Source organism: Brassica napus, chromosome C8 (genome assembly GCF_020379485.1).
Source record: "Brassica napus cultivar Da-Ae chromosome C8, Da-Ae, whole genome shotgun sequence".
In the NCBI taxonomy this organism is placed as follows: Eukaryota; Viridiplantae; Streptophyta; class Magnoliopsida; order Brassicales; family Brassicaceae; genus Brassica; species Brassica napus.
This window is the reverse complement of record NC_063451.1, coordinates 10,376,838-10,395,152: the sequence shown is the minus strand read 5'-3', so window position 1 is coordinate 10,395,152 and position 18,315 is coordinate 10,376,838. Positions and strand designations below refer to the sequence as shown.

Below are 18,315 nucleotides of genomic sequence, written 5' to 3'. Positions count from 1 at the left end.
CGACATTTTTTTCACGTTTTTTTTCTTGTTGGTGTGCTTAAAATTATGTTCAAACCTCCATATATATAGAAAATTTTCGAATCTGGTAGTTGAATTTTGCTAGGAATTTACGACGAAAATTAGGTTGGTGGCAAAAAAAACGTGTTAAGTTGGTGGATTTCTCGTTCTTTCCTCGTAAGTTATTTCCTCGTAAAAATCATGCTAAAATTACGACGAATTTGCGACGAAACACATTTTTCTCGGAAAAACCACGTCAACTTACGACGATTCTACGAGGAAAAGCTTTACTCGGTATTTTACAAGGCCATTACGAGGAAACTTTATTTCCTCGCAAATTCATCGTTAAGTCATCGTAATTTCACGAGGAATAGTTTTCCTCGTTAAATTTCCTTGCTAAAACTGTGTTTTCTTGTAGTGATTGTAAATACCTAGTCTTGATGATTTAAGATCCAGGAGCATGGCTTAACTTTTCCACTGAATGAAGGAGATGGTGAAGATGAAGAGTATATTCATTGAGTTATTACTTATATTCCTCATAAGGAAAATATATCGTTTGATTCATTAGTTAAGATAGAAAGATCCGGACCTGTACTACCTTGGTTATTTTGTTCCAGTTTAGTTTTTCAGGTCTCCTCAAATGTGAGTAATAAAGTAGTCGTTTGAAGAGAAAAAACACTTGGGTACTTTAAAACTAAAAGAAGGAAAAATAGATGTGTTAGAAAAATCAATAACCAGAAAGTTCATGGCTCCAGATTTGTAGTGATGAACGTAATCCGGTCTTTTCTCCCTTGATATGTATACAAGATGAGGGACTTCTTTCTCGTCTCCTACACCTCCCTTATTCTCCCATACGACCTTCACATACACACATAAAACAAGATTTGGATATAGTATGCTAACGTAACTAAAGTTCTTTAATATATGTAATTATGTATTATACCTTAACTATAGTTGAATGATTATTTTGTTTTGCGTTTGAGAAGGTTTCCAATTCATCGTCCCCGTCCAACAAGTGGGAATCTCCGGTGGAATCTTCAACTTTCCGCCTTAACTTCTCGTACTCCCTCTTAATATTCATTACAAAAAACATAGAAAGACATTAACAAAAGGACAAATCTCCAAAATAGCACATTTCTAAGTTTATATCACAAAAATAGCACTCAAAAACTAAAATGACCAAAATAGCACTTTTCTAGGTTTATCCTTTGAAAATTTTAATTTTTTTATTTTTCAAAATTTGAAATCTTATCCCCAAAACCTCATTTCTCAACTCTAAACCCTAAACCGTAAACTCTAAACCCTAAACCCTAAACCATAAACCCTAAACCCTAAACTCTAAACCCTAAACCCTAAACTCTAAACCCTAAACCCTAAACCCTAAAATCTAAACCCTAAACCCTAAACTCTAAACCCTAAACCCTAAACCTTAAATCCTAAACCCCACTCTTTAACTCTAAACCCTAAGTTTGTGACTTTTGATAAAACATTAAGTGCTATTTTTGTGACTTTTGACCTTGAGTGCTAGTTTGGGAACATAAACTTGATTTAGTGCTATTTTTGTCTTTTTCTCTTAACAAAACATTAAAACGTTTTACGGATAGCACTAATATATTAAAACTTGGTGATCCGCATGTGCTCATGCATGAATATAATTATTTATAATAATTAATTTTTAATTTTATTTTTAATTTAAATAAATAATAATTTATAATTATTATATATAATTTATATTAATTATATTATGTTGTTTTGATTAGATATATGGTTTTATATATGTAACTAGTCGATTTAGTCATTGTATATTAGATTGGATTTACTTCTTTAAATTCAACCATGATATTTTTTTTGTTTTAAATAGATTAAAATTTTTATAAAATTTGATGTAATTTATTCAGGTTATGTAAAACATATTTTCTTAGAATCATATAGACAAAATAAACTAAAGTGTTAATATACTAAAATTACACAAAGATAACATTTTGAAATCTCATGCATATATAGTTTACAAAAGAAACAAATTGTAAAAATTATTTATTTTATTATTTTTATTTAGTAATATGTTTTGAGGTATCCCCGTAATATATATGTATAAAATAAATAATTTTTCTTGTAAAATAATATGTTTTATTTTAGTTAAACCTTTGATTTTGGATATAAAAAATGGATTAGCCCAGTTATTTATTTCGTGAGTATATTGAGTATATTTTGATAATATTTTTCTTCATATCAAGATTATTTTTGTAACAATTTTTTAGTTAGACCTTTAATTTTGGATATAAGAAATTGGATTATTTCAGTTACTAAATTTTAGCTACATATATTACATCAGATTAAAGTATAATTTCTTTTTACTGAACCAAACGATATTGATTTTATTTATTGTATTAGCTCAGCTTTTCTTCTTAGATGCATAAGTATATTTTAATAATATATTTTTAATATTAAGATTATTTTTTGTTCACTTCCCTTTTAAAATTTATAAATATTTTCTTTTTATTATATATGTTAATTGTAAAAAATTAAAAAAATGAAAATAAATTAACATCTAATCTTTTTATTATATATGTTAGATTAGATGTAATATTTTTAATTCATTAAAGATACATCCGTAATTAACCATCGTAAGAATTTATGTGAGCGCGACACATAGGAAACTGACTTCTCAAATGATATTATAGATATCGCTTCTTAACTCTATAAATATATTTTTATATTATATATGTTAATAGGAAAAAATTAAAAAAGAAACTAATTAAAATCTAATTAACAGAAACAAATAAATAAAAATGAATTTTTTAATAAAGGTAATTAAATTAGATGTAATATTTTAATCTTAATACATCCGTAATCATGTATCATAAGAATTGATGTGAGCGCGATACGTAAAAAACTAATTTCTGAAATAATATTATAAAGATATAGTTACTTTGTATTTTCATGTGAACGTGTAAATTTGGATACAGAAAAAAAATATATTACAAACCCTAAGTAATCAGAATTTTGACAAACTTTCGAACCGGGTTTCACATTTTTTGAGATTCAAAACCATCTCATCGATTTTTTGGTGTCTTTCTGTGTTTGTTTAGCTGTCAAGTAAAATCCAATTTTTAACCCAATATATCGGCAAGAAAAATGGGTTAAGAAAAATGGTAAAATCCAATTTTTAACCCAATAACCCGGTCTGATTTAATTCTCCTTTTTTGTTTTAAAACAAACTCATATGCGAACTAAAACAACCACACTCATTACCTTCGTCATTTTCCAGTCTTTACTGAACTCTGAATCGTATGCTGCGACCAAAGGGTTTAAGAAATATCTAAAAGGAGCTCTAACTCTAACGTTGTATTAACGCAAACACATAATCTAAAACACAATAGTGTAATGAAAGAGACAGGATGATTTAACGAAGGTTTCTCTCTCCTAAGGCGAAAAAGGGCGATAAAGAGCGATTTAGGTTTCCGGAGCTTTTTCGCCGTTAGTTGGCCTTACGCCGGCTAGCGAGAAGGCATTCCTAAGCGTTTTTCTCCCGCAAGATGAATCCAGTTACTTCTCCTTCGTCGAGCTCCCCTATTGACCCGGGTGGGGCCAGCCCAACGAAAATCTCAGATCGCGAAAGTCGTCTCCTTAACCGCGATCTAGAGATGAAGCTCCAATCTCCGTCGGTCCCAACGGCGATACCAGCTGCTAAGGTTCCCTCTTATGCGGCGAGGTTCAAGTCTTCGTTGCGGAACCTTCGCAAGATTCAAGCTCCGTCCTTTCTGGAAGACGGTACTCCAGTGGTGCAAGCCCCGGAATCTGTACCTCTTCAAACGTCGGAGTTGTGGAAAGATCATGTGGTGGCTCATTTCCATGGTCGTCGACCCTCGGCATCAAAGATTATCACGGACCTCAACCCAGTTTGGGGGAAGTTCGGGAGCATCACGGTCCGTACGGTGTCCGAAACTTGTGTTTTGATCTACATTCCATCGGTTCGGACGAGAGAGTGGGTGTTGCAGGTTGGGTATTGGCAGGCTGATAGATGTGCCTTCTCGGTGTATCCTTGGACTGCTGATGGGAACTTATCTGTGCAGGAACTTCTCTTTGCTCCGACGTGGGTAGTTTTAAAGAATGTGCCACCTCAGTTGTATTCTTTGGATGGTATCAGTGTTGTTGCTAGCGGCATAGGAGATCCGCTCCACACTGAGAAGTCTCGGTTAGATCCTTACCACTTTGGAGATACGAAAGTCAAGGTGGAGATTGATTTATCCAAAGCTCCTCCAGAGGTGGTAGAGGTTAGAGATACTCAAGGCAATTCTGTTAGGATTAATATTGAGTATCCAAGCCTCCCCCCGAAGTGTATAAACTGTGGGAAGTATGGTCATTTGATCAATCGGTGTCATAAACCTTGGATGAAGAGACCTCAGGTCCAGAAGAAAGAGAAGGTGGTCAGTGTTGTGAAGTCCGGTGAGGAACTCCCCTTATCAGCATTGCAGCAGGGAGATGTGACAGAAGTTCAAGGAGTGGATTGTAAGGGAGTGAGTAATCGTGCTCGTTCGAGGTCTCGTAGAAGATCTCTGTCAAGAGCTAGAGCTAGAGCAAGGGCTCTGAGCTCTCCTCCGGAAGGCACTGAAGTCGGTACAATTAGAACTCATCTAGGTGAGGAGTCAATGGTAGCGTTGAAAGGGTTAGAGGAAGTGGGTAAGTCTTTGGAAGTTAAGGTTCTGAATATGGAGGAGGAGACAGTAATGGAGGTAATCTCAGGGTTAAAGGAAGAGTCTATTTTGGAGGAAGGTGAGATTGAGGATAAGAGTTCGAAGTGGAGCCAGGAGGGTTCCTTTGAGACAAGAGAGGATGATTCAGTGTGGTTTACTAAACACTCGAAGAACTTTCGACGTGCTATGAGACAGCAGGAGCTTTGGAAAGCTTCCGGAGCAGTTGGTACTCCACCAAAGTCATCTAAGTTTCTTATTCGGGGTTCATCCTCGGGTAGGAAGCTAAGATAATAATACCTGGTTTCTCCAAATTTGTATATATGAAGATATTTAGCTGGAATATTTTAGGCATTAACGGAAGTGGTCGTCAGAGGGTGGTTAGTAGTTGGTTGCAGAGTTTGGGTTCTTCAGTTGGAGCCCTTCTTGAAACACATGTACATGAAGAAAATTTTCTTAGTGTTTTGGGGGAGGTGGCTTCAGGGTGGAGATTCGAGAGTAATTATTCAGAAGTCGCAGGAGGAAGAATTTGGTTTCTATGGAGACCGTCGTTATCAGTGGTGGTATATTTGAAATCTGATCAGTTTATCTTGTGTGGGGTGATCGATCCGGCGACAGGAATGGAGTGTACAGTGGCCTTTGTGTATGCTCACAATACAGAGGCTGAACGGCGTAACTTGTGGAGAGATCTAGTCACTTTATCTAGCAATCATTTGGTGGCTGAGTCGCCATTTATAGTAATGGGGGACTTCAATCAAATAGTGACGGCAGCAGAGCATTATTCTCTGCTTCCCTATGATCTACCGGTTAGAGGTATGGAGGAGTTTCAGGAGTGTTTGCAGCAGAGTAATCTTTCAGACTTGGATATCAGGGGAACGTTCTTCTCATGGTCCAACAAACGACCAGAAGACCCAATTCTCAGGAAGTTGGATAGAGTATTGTGTAATGAGAAGTGGAGGGAGAGATACCTGGAGTCGGTTAGTATTTTTGAAGCTCCGGGAGATTCTGATCATTCGCCAGCAGTGGTAGAATTCTCCTCAGTCAATCATATAAGGAAATGTAGCTTCAAGTATTTTTCCTTCATCTCGTCGTATCCAAGGTATTTGGCTTAGATATTAAAGTCTTGGGAAGAGCCAATACCGGTGGGTTCAAAACTGTTTTCCTTGGGGCAGAGACTTAAGAAGGTGAAAGCTACTTGTAGAAAGCTGAATAAAGAGGGATTTGGGAATATACAACAGAAAGCTAAAGACGCTCTTAACTCTTTGAAAGAGATTCAATTACAGTTGCTAAATTTGCCCACAGACGCTTTATTCCGTCAAGAGTTTGTGGCTCGTAAGAAATGGAAGCTTCTTGAAACAGCGCAGGAGATCTTCTATAGTAGGAAGGCAAGAGTGAGGTGGTTGGACTGTGGAGATGCGAATACTAAGTTCTTCTATAAAGTTGTGGTGGCTCATCAGATGAGGAACTGCATTAGTTATCTAATGGATGTAGGAGGTCACAGGGTTTTTAATCAGCTACAAATCAAAGAAATGGTGGTGGCTTACTTCCAGAATTTACTTGGATCTGAAGAAGGGGTGTTGCAGGACATTGCAGTAGAAGAGTTGAGAGGGCTACTCTCGTACAGATGCCCTCAAGAGGTTGCATATCAGCTTATCTCAATTCCAACTGAGGCAGATATCAAGTCAACCTTTTTGCCATGCCTAAGAATAAAGCTCCAGGCCCGGATGGATACTCAGTGGAATTCTTTTGGGAGACGTGGGAGATTGTTGGAGTAGATGCGATCGATGCGATAAGAGAGTTCTTTACAGCAGGTAGACTACTATGACAGTTCAATACCACTGCTATTTCGCTTATTCCTAAGGTGGTGGGAGCGGATAATTTGTCTCAGTTTCGACCTATTTCGCTATGCTCAACTATTTATAAAGTAATGGCTAGGCTGTTAAAGAAGAAGTTGAAGTTGTGTGTTTCAGAGATAGTTCAGAGGAATCAGGTTGGCTTTGTTCAAGAGAGGTTGTTGTGCGAGAACGTCCTATTAGCGACAGAGCTAGTTAAGGATTTTAATGACCAAGGACCTACGAGTAAAGGCTGTCTTAAGATTGATATCTCAAAGGCATATGACAACCTCAATTGGAAATTTCTTCTTAAGGTCTTAACTGCACTTGAGCTGCCTGAGAGGTTCATAGAAAGGATAAAAGAATGCATCTATACTCCCTCTTATAGCATTGCCTTCAATGGAGAGTTACAGGGTTTCTTTCCGGGAAAGAAAGGACTCCGACAAGGAGACCCCATTTCGTCTCTCTTGTTTGTGATAGCGATGGATGTGCTCTCGAAGATGTTGGACAGAGGAGCCACAGAAGGAAGATTTGGGTTACATCCAGAATGCAAGGAGCCGTTGATTACTCATCTCAGCTTTGCCGATGATGTGTTGATCTTCTTTGATGGATCTGTAGAATCTCTCAGAGGCATTCTGTAAATTCTGGAGGAGTTTCGAATGATCTCGGGGTTGAAGATAAATAGACAAAAGTCAGAGCTACTGTTGGATGGGGGCAGTTCTAGTAGATGCCAGGAGATGGCGAATGAGTTGGGTATTGCTCAAGGAGCTCTGCCTTTAAAGTATCTGGGAGTGCCTATATCTCCGAAGAAGATGACTCGCTCGGATTTTCAGGCGCTTCTGGACAAGATAGCAGCTAGATTTAATTCTTGGACGGTGAAGCATCTATCGTTTGCTGGGAGGTTCCAGTTAATTCAAGCAGTAATCTACTCGACCATATCCTTTTGGGCTTCTATGTTCATCATTCCGGTGGAGTGTGTGGGTATTTTGGAGCGTATGTGTGGGGTCTTTCTATGGAGTGGTGCTCCCAATTCAGCTAGAGGTGCAAAGATTAAGTGGGACTCAGTATGTACTCCTAGAGAAGCTGGTGGTTTGGGTTTGAGGTGACTAGCAGATTGGAACAAAGTGTTGGGACTGAAGCTGATATGATTGATATTTACTGCAGGAGGCTCACTATGGGTCTCGTGGGTGCGGAGGCATTTGATTGGAGGTCAGAACTTCTGGGTTTTGGATCCGGCAAGGAGAGGAAGTTGGATTTGGCGTTCCATTTGTAAGCTAAGGCAGCTGGCGAGACCTATGGTTTTATGTGAAGTTGGCTCAGGGACTACTGCTAGTTTTTGGTATGATAACTGGTCCTCTGTGGGTCCTCTGATCGACTTGGTAGGAGAAAGAGGGCCGCAGGTGTCGGGACTTAATATAGAGGCAGTGGTGGCAGATGCCCTTACTACTGATGGCTGGTGGTTGGATCGAAGCAGAAGTAGGAGCCCACTGATTTCCTTACTGAAGGCGTGTCTGCCTAATGCACAGGAGTTCATTAGCTCTGAAGTGGAGGATAAGTACGTATGGTTCCCGGAGCCTGGGAGGGGTACATGACATTTCTCAGCAAGTGAAACGTGGAGAGTTTTGTATCCTTGCCCAGTAGAAGTGTTCTGGCATAAGGCAGTCTGGTTCTCAGGAAGAATTCCGAAGCATGCCTTTATTTCTTGGGTTGCCGCAAGAGACAGGATGGTTACGAGGGATAGGTTGTTGAGATGGGGTTTGAATGTGCCCTCTAACTGTGTGCTTTGCGTTGGAAATCAAGAAAATCGACAGCATCTATTTTTCGATTGTGCGTTTAGTAACCAGGTCTGGAACTATTTTGTATCACGATTACAGCTTAACCCCCTCCCCCCCCCCCCCCCCCCCCAAAGTGGTTTTGAGGTGGTTAGTTGAGGTGGTTAGTTGCTCCGTCGAGAGACAGCAATGTAACCTTGATGATTAGACTCATTTTTCAGGCAGTTGTATATTTGGTGTGGAAAGAAAGGAACAAGAGAATTCACTCAGCATTGGAGAAGCCGCCATGTACTCTTATTGGAGAAATTCAGCAGATAGTGAGACTCAGATTGGATTCTCTGACCCGTAGACAGATTATTCCTCCGGGACAGAACTCAATGCTGGCAACATGGTTCTTGTTCTTTGATTTTTGAAGTAGAAGCTCTTGGTGGAGTTAGGAGTTAAGTTAAGAGTAGTGGTTTTGGTTTTTGTCGGGCCTGTTAGTTCTCTTTATTTTGCAGGGCCTTCCCTGTCATTTTGTATAAAGTTAAGATGAATAAAGATCCAGTTAAAAAAAAAAGAAAAAAAAAAACTCTAACGTTGTATTTCTTGCAGAAGGGACCCCAAATCTTGGCGAACTTAGAAGTTTCCTTGAGAGAGAAGTAAGTGAGAGGTGAACATCCATCGTCCGACACATAACACGCTAGCTTATTCGCTGGATAATTCAAAGCTAACAGCGAAAGCACGGTGTTCGCAACGATTATTGGCGGTTCTCTAACAGGATTGGCGGTGGGCACGAACATATCTTACATATCTACCGAAGGAAGGTCACAAATCCTGAAATTAAGAATTGGTAGGCCTGTCAAAATAAATAAAAAGACAATACATACATGAATACTATTTCTTGATAGAGAAACTGAGAGCTAAGTCGTAGCTAGTTAGGCTGTTAGGGTGATACAAATTTAATGAGAATATTGATTTTTACGAACAATAATTTCCGGAAATATAAGTTACTAATTAAATAATAAATTTTGACACTCTGATAATTTATTATTGCACATAAATTTGTATAAACTCGTACATATAAATACGTATATACGAGAATGACTTGCATTTCGGTGGTCTCCCTTCTCACAGATGACTCCCAGAGCTCAAATGTTTGATTCTCTGTCTGCACAGAGGTACTATTACTCTCCAAAAAAGTTCTAAAATTTTTTTTTCGGATTTGAAGCACCGCTTGCGCTGGAGTCTAGTCACTATAAAAAGTTTACCTTAAACAGTAATTGTGCCGAAAAATATGTATATACATAATAAAAATCTACTTAACCGGGACTTCTAACTCTGGTGGTAAAAGGCTCACAGCTTTGAATTTCGTCTTCTTGATTCGAAACCCGACCACTGGGGATTTATATGCGTACCCTCCAGCGCCCGAGACCGAAAACCGTTTACAGTGAATCACATGGTGACGTTCTGGCAGTGTCCTTGCTCGCTTCGGTTTCTAGTCTGGACCACTTCGGCGAGGACTGGACACTCGGTTATTAAAAAAAAAAAAAAAAATCTACTTTCCAATAAGCCAAATGTGGGTTTATTGGATAGTCGGTATTAAGAAACAAAGTTTTGTCACGTGTATATACATTTTTCTTTTGTGAAACAGAGTCCAAATCTCACGCCGAACTAGACAGATGATGACGCGCGTATGTGTGGGGAACCACATATGACCTCTACCGATACACAATATATCATATATATTTCAACTCACTACTATATGTATCTATATATATACTAGTGAAAAAATTGACAAATTTCTAATGTAGAACTTTTATAAACTTTTATAAAAGTTCTGTCACAAAGGAAAAATGTTTCTGGACCATATTAGTATATGTTTTTTGGTCCATTTCCTTGATCGCGAATTTGTTTTTGACAACGAAATATTTGTTTCAAAACGATTTGAATTATTCTTGGGTTCACCCCTAGGACGAACTTCTAGGTTTATCCCTAGGATGAACCTCTAGGTTCACCAACCAATAGGATTTCGTTATTTCAAATTCGATATCTTAAAAAAAAAGAAACAAAATATTCTCAAGTTATATTATGTTTTTAAAACAAAAAGGTAAAAACTAAATAAAAAATAATTGTAGTTACAAAAAAAAATTAAAAAAAAAAGATTCAAACATCGTCAGCAAAACAATAAAATCTAAACCCTAAATCCTAAACCCTAAACTCTTGGATAAACCCTAAATCTTTGGATAAATCAAAAACACTAAACACTAAATCCTAAACCCTTGAGTGTTTTAGTGTTTAGTGTTTTTGATTTAGAGTTTAAAATTTATCCGAGGTTTTAGGGTTTACTCAAAGGTTAAAGGTTTATGATTTATGGATTAGGATTTTGTGTTTTGCTGACGATGTTAGAAATATTTTTTTAAAAATATTTCTTTTGTAACTACTATTATGTTTATTTTTATTTTTGTACTTTTTTATTTTAAAAACATAATATAACTTGACAATATTTTTTTTATTTTTTTAAAATATATCGAATATAAAAATAAGACAATTTTATTAGTTGGTGAAGTTAGAGATTCATCCTACGGGATGAACCCAAAAATAAATCAGACGACATGCGTTCTATTTGTTCGCCCAATATATCCCTGTTTGAAAATGCGGACGCCTAGCCGCGTAATCGTCCGCGTTTACGTGAAACGTGAGGCAGCCGTTGCGAGTTAGCTCAACTCGGTGACATTATACGGGGCTCCGATTTTATTCCGAGTAGCGTGTTAAATTTGATAAAGCGGCCGCCTAATGGATAATACAGTTGGTTCAAAAATCGTTTATTATGTGAGTTTTGATGTTTTGGCCCATTTTTTTTGGTCCATTTAGATAAAACATTAAAACCTTATCGTGTCCCGAGAGTAAATTTGGGTTTCTTTTTCTGCCATTTTCACACGGAAGTCTTCTGGTCAATGATTTTGCAATTGACTTTTAAATGTGTTTTTCTAGATGATTTACGTGGAAGCCGTGCATTTTTGTTTGTTAAAACAAAAATTCGAGACGACTTCCATGTAAGTCAAATCGTCTAAGGTAAACAGGTTAGTTTTGCATTTGACCGGATTGTGTCAGAAATTTAACTTTTCCTGGAAGAATTACATGTAAGTCGTCCAGTAGAAAATTAAAAAATCAATATTTTGTTATATATAGACGACTTCTATATAAGTCGTCTCAGGTTAGTTTTGCAATTGAAAAATAGAACAAGAAAAATTATTTTTGTCTAGAAGTCGTCCATCAGACGACTTACACGGAAGTCGTCCATGATTTTACTCCGAGATTCTGGTCAAACCTTGGTTATCTTGGACGACTTCTATGTAAGTCGTCGGACGGACGACTTCCGCGTAAGTCGTCTAGAAAAAATAATATTTTTTGTTTTATTTTTTAATTGCAAAACTAACCTGAGACGACTTACATGGAAGTCGTCTAGGTTAAACAAACTATTGATTTTTTAATTTTCTACTGGAAGAATTATGTGTAAGTCGCCCAGGAAAAGTCAAATTTCTGACACAATCTGGTCAAATGCAAAACTAACCCGTTTTCTCTAGATGACTTACATGGAAGTTGTTTCAAATTTTTTTTTTAACAAACAAAGATGGACGACTTTCATGTAAGTCGTCTAGGTTAAAATCAATTGCAAAACTAACCTAAATGGACGACTTGCTAGAAGTCTACCAGACGACCTCCGTGGAAGTCGTCTGCGTCAATGTTTAATAAACTTTCATTTTCTCTAAAACTCTAAAGACTTTTTAATTTTTTTTGTTAATTCATGTATATAGTCAATATTGGGGCTACTGAATTAAATTTATAACTTAATTGGTGACATTTATGAGGTTACCAACATTCATGCTTAGTAAAGTTTCTTGCTAATTGAGAAGACTTTAAGATATATTTATAACGTGGAAGTCTTCTACGTTAGTTTTTGTAAATTTGTCAAGTAATTTTAAGATATGTTTATTTAATTTTCAAAAGTCTTAAGTAACTTCAAGAATATCAAGTAACATGTTTTAATGTGTCTTCTTAGATCATAAGATATACTTTTTACTTATGTATCTAATGAAAGTGTTCTATCTTTGAACTTATGTAATGTTTTATCTTTTGTGAATTTGACTAAGTTTTCTTGAGAATTCTTCTCCCTTAGTATAATAAATTTGATTAGTTTTTTTGTGTTATTGTGTTTTGCTATTGAAGTTGTATCAATAACTTCAATTATGTCAAGTAATTTTGGCAAGATAATATTGTTGAAAATTAACATATTTACCAAAATTTTTCATTAATCTCTTCAAATTTACAAAAAAAGTCACAACTAAAGTAGTACACATGCAAATCACACCATAAACAAAACTATTATAGATCATTCCTCTACAAAGAGAAACTTAGACTTCACTTGATATGGAAGAAGACTCCGTCAGAAGACTTCCTGGAAGTCGTCTGGAAGACTTCTTTGAAGTCGTTTGGAAGACTTCCTGGAAGTCGTCTGGAAGACTTCCTGGAAGTCGTCTGGAAGACTTTAGCACATTATATTTTAGAAGACTTCTGGGAAGACTTCCCATAAGTCTTCCAAAGTCTGATCCAGATCTGAAAAACATGTATATCAGACCCATATCTAAAAAACCTGCATATCATATAATAAAACGTTCAAATGGTTTAAAAACAGAGAAAATATGTGAAAAGTTAGATAGGTATACTTTTATAGAACACACAAAGTACATATCCAAGTGGAAGATGAGAACCATCTGATTAAAAACCTGCAACAAAAAGATAGATTAGTGAGAAAGACATGAGATAAAAAAATGAAAAATTCATATAAAATTTACTGTTTTCGAGTCAAAGAAGTTACAGTGGGTTTGGAGAGTTTTAGTTTGGGAAAAAGGTATGAACTTTATGCAATAGGAAGTTACCAAATGAAGAAAAATCAGACATAAAAATTTATCAAAACGATCAAATCTGTTATGAAAGGGAGACATGAGAGAAGACTCCGCCAGAAGACTTCCTGGAAGTCGTTTGGAAGACTTCGTGGAAGTCGTCTGGAAGGTTTCTAGCCCAGAAGTCTTTTAGATCTGAAAAACCTGCATATCCAAATCCAGATCTGAAAAACCTGCATATCCAAAAATGTTCAAATGGCTTAAAAACAGAGAAAATGAGTGGAAGATTAGATAGATCTACCTTTATAGAACACACAAATATACATATCTAAAATTAATAGATTTACCTTTGAATGAGTGGAAGATGAGAACCATGTGATGAAAAACCTGCAAAACAAGATAAATTAGTGAGAAAGACATGAGAAAAAACAATAAATTGATATAAAGTTTGATGTTTATAAGTTCAAAGAGATTAGAGAGAGGTCGGAGAGTTTTAAAATGAGGAACATTACATTTTTGTTGCAGCCATTTGAGAGGAGGAGAGAGAATGTGTAAATTTTTCTTTATATATGGAGACAAAAAATCCAATTAGGTTAAATATTTTTGATTCAGAAGACTTCAATATTTTTAGCGGGAAACTAAAATACTTTTAACGGGAAACTAAAATACTTTTAGCGGGAAACTAAAATAGAAGACTTCATAGACGACTTCATAGACGACTTGCCTGTTAGTCGTTTAGACCCTAAACATAACCTCTAAACTAAATTAACTAACTAAATACTTCAAAAAAAAAAAATTAAACTTAAAAAGTGTTTAATATACACATAAATAAACACATATAGATAAAAATTTAATTTTTCAAAAAAACATTTAAGCTTTCCAAAATCTAACCCTAAGAATACATACAATACTACAATATATGTTGCCAAACCCTAAACCAAAGAATATCATGATTAACTACTTTCACTCATCTATGTTGAAAACTATTCAATTTTATTATATATTAATTTACATCACTTAAAATTGTTTATAATTACATGATTTTAATTTTTCACTTGTCAAAATATTTTTTAAACAATTTATAAATTATTTTTAAGATCAACAACACCAGACGACTTACCTGGAAGTCGTCCAGACGCCTTTCAGTGTCTCAGAAGACTCAAACGACTTACCGGAGCTATATTCATAAAAATGAGTTCTATTTTTTTGTTTGGTCAAAGGGGGTTGAGTGTCTTTTCACAAGGCTTTTAGATTAGTTTTGCATTTGATTCAAGTTTGGGTATATGCTTGCATTTCAAATCAAGTTTTGAGTCATATTTGGCAAATTCCCCTAATTTTTTTTATAATTATTTTACTACTTCATTATTTATTAATTAAAAGACTATACTGATAAAATATTTTTTTTCTAAACCAATTATTATTTATGTTTTCATTTTAGCATTCTTACATAAATTTCTTTGTACATTATGTTCATTATTAATAGTTTATATAACTTTTTTTAACTTCTTTATGAAAAGATATTTTTAAGATAACAACACAATATGTATATGAATTATCTTCTTATTTTTAAATATATTATTTAGATTTTGGATAGTTCTTGTTATTATTATTAATTTTAATTACTTATCTAATACAAATAATTTAAATTCATTTGTATTTTTATAGGTAATTTATATATTTTACTCATTAAAGGTATCAACGATATTAACCACTCTAACTTTTAACGTGATAGCTCGAATGCGAAAAATCACTTTTCAAACAATATTATAGATTTGAAAATTTAATCTATTTAATTTATCTTAAGTAAATAAACACAAAACTAAATTTATTAAAACACACACACAAAAAACTAAATATATATATTTGCGTTTCGCAATAAATATTTTAGTTGAACGATGGTATGATTCATTACATTAAATAATAATTTGAAAATTTATCTATTTAATTTATCTTAAGTGAATAAGAAAAACACTAAATTTATTAAAACATATATATATATATATATATACATATATTTAAAATAAATATATTCTATTTTGTTAAAAAAGTAACTTTAATTTTTGGAAAGTAATTAAATTTAAATCAAATTTGAAATAAAAAATATCAGTTTTAAATTAATTTTCAGTGAATGGGGCAGAAAATCTCATATTTCCATTTTTTTTTTTATTTTTATTTTTTCGTCAAAAAAATATTATATTACTCAATTTTGAGGTCGTCTGAAAAATCAGATCGGAACAGAACAACCAATATAGTATAGATCCCTATGAAAAGATCGCATATACATTTTATTATTTCTTTTTGATAAAGAGACAATTTATAATATATATATATATATATATATATATATATATATATATATGCATAGTATTAAACAGTGACAGCGACTATACATCTCATCTTCGTATTTTCATAGTAATTGTTGAAATGAAAGGGAGTCACTATATTGAATACATAATGATGATTGTTTTAAAACTTATATTTGATTGAAATATTATTGATCCGCTTATGAATCCAGTTACTTTGATCCCGCATTTGTTAGAGTATAATAATTAAATTTGATTGAAATCGATGTTTAGGCAGTATTAATTAAACAACTATCAATGTCTTAAATCTTTTTTTGTTACGATAGTAAACAATGTGATGATTCATGAATTTGAACAGTTAAGAGTATCAGGATTGATGACAAATGCACCATACATGTTGAATGTTGACTGCGACATGTATGCCAATGAAGCAGATGTGGTGCGACAAGCAATGTGTGTATTTTTTCAAAAGTCAAAGAGTCCAGACCGTTGTGCTTTTGTTCAGTTCCCTCAAGAGTTCTATGATTCTAACTCCAACGAACTAGCCGTCGTACAATCAGTAGGATTTGTCCTTTTGGCTTTCATTTATATTTTTGGTCAATTCAGTGTAGTTTATCGACTACTAATTAATCTTTTTTTGTTATTTTTCTTGTTGAAATTAGTATTTGGGAAGAGGTGTTGCAGGAATCCAAGGACCGCTATATTGTGGCTCAGGATGCTTCCATACTAGAAGAGTTATGTACGGCTTATCTCCAGATGATTTGGAAAACAACGGAGATCTTTCGTCGGCTGCTACAAGTACGTGTTTTCATCATTCTAACATTCATATTTATATCAAACATTCACTTCAACATAGTTTTGTTATTCTACTACCTGTATTCAGTTATTTCAGTAGTCATATTCTTATTGTTCATTTCTTCTATTGTTATTCCATTAAGTAGAGTTTTTGGATGAGGATAGTTTAGCGAGGAAATTTGGGAGTTCTAAAGAGTTGGTCATATCGATTGTGGAAGCTTTTGCAAGGAAAATCAAATCCCAAAACTAGCCTTACAGACTTCATAGAAGCGGCTCAAATGGTGGGCATTGTCACTACGAGCACCAAACCAATTGGGGGAAAACTGTAATTTCCTTCTCAATTTAATAATTATATTCAAAAATTAAACTTCTTTTAGAAACGCGATGGTTGTATCATTACGCATAACAATGCATTTTGATTTTTGAATATAAAACATGCAGCTCGGTTGTTTATACGATTCTGTGGCGGAAGATATGAACACAAGTATTGGAATCCATTTGAGAGGATGGAGTAGCTCATACATTTGTCCGGATCCACCTGCGTTTCTTGGATCTACGCCGTCGGTGGGATTTGAGGCGATAGTACAGCAGCGGCGATGGGGGACGGGAGCGATCGAAGTCCTTTTTAACAAGCAAAGTCCGTTAAGAGGAATGTTTAGCAGCAAAATAAGATTCCGACAACGATTAGCTTATCTTTGGGTTCTAATGTGTCTAAGGTCAATCCCTGAGCTATTTTATTAGTCATGTTCGTTTGGTTGCCGCAGGTTTCGGCGTCAGCGGCAGCGGCAGCGTCAGCGGCGGCGGCAGCGTCAATGAGGACAGTTGTTGTTCGTTTCGCAGACGCTGACGCTGCCGCTGACGCTGCCGCATACTATATCGCGACCGCAGATTTTATCGGCGTCTGCCGCAGGACGCGGCGTTCGGACGCGGCGTCAGACGCAGTTTTCTGCGTCAACGAAACGAACAAGAGTTGACGCAGAATGTTGACGCTGCCGCTGCCGTCGGTACCTGCGGCAACCAAACGAACAGCCCTATTGTCTCTTGCCTGCGTATTGCCTGCTCCGCAACACGGCCTTATATCCCAAGGTGCTTTTCTCTCTATCTCTTATCATGGTTTTGTATAATTTCATTTAGTTAAAAAAACATAAAATTTTTAACATTTTTAATTTTTTTTTTTGTGACTTAATTTAGGGACCTTGTCTAGCCATAACTGTCACAATTGTGGCGATGCACTGCCTCTATACTCTATGGCAATTTATCAACAATGGTTTTTCAGTACGATCGTGGTATGTCTCCCAGTCACTTTGGAGGATTCTAGCCACTTGTGGTTGGTTATTTAGCCTCCATGATATCCTACTTAAACTTCTTGGAATCTCGAATGTCGGATTCGTAGTTGCTAAAAAGACTATCCCAAAGACCACGCCAATATCCGGGTATGTACCAATCCAAAGACAAGATGAATATGGCCTCTCTAGCCAGTAATATCGTGTCATTTCGTTCCTGGCACATTTATTATGTTGGTGAATATGGCCTCTCTAGCCAGTAATTTTGTGGGTCTACAGCGGTCAAGTTGTCATCATGAAGGAGGTCGTTCGGGTTTGGCAGAGAATTGTGCATGTATTCTGGTGATTTTGCTGTTCCCGCCATTTCTAAAGGGTTTATTTGCGAAGGGAAAATATGGGATCCCGTTGTCTACCCTTTCAAAAGCTGCCGTTTTAGCAATGATATTTGTTGTTTTTGCTGTGGGATATTAGTTAGCTATATGGTATATTATGCAAATAAGCTAACTTTATCATGACATTTTCTCAGTTTATAATTAATGATGTTTATTCTCTATTATTATAGAACTGGCATCTTCCTGTCTATAAACTTTTAATTTTTGTGTTGCAGTTGACAAATTCTTCACTTCATTCTAGCCAATGGCAAAGCTGAGGGCTATTCCTTAATTTCTTAGACATGGCCTAAGACTTTGAATACATTCCAATAGGTTCCGAATGCTTGAATTGAGTCTGTTTGGAGCATGTGTGTTTAGGTTTTGGGTT

The 18,315-nt window shown here is 35.5% G+C and overlaps 1 pseudogene; it reads left to right on the top strand.

Annotated features, from left to right (window-relative positions):
- Positions 1–15,854: 15,854 nt before the first annotated feature.
- Positions 15,855–18,162, top strand: LOC106411588 (annotated as a pseudogene).
- The last annotated feature ends 153 nt before the right edge of the window (positions 18,163–18,315 follow it).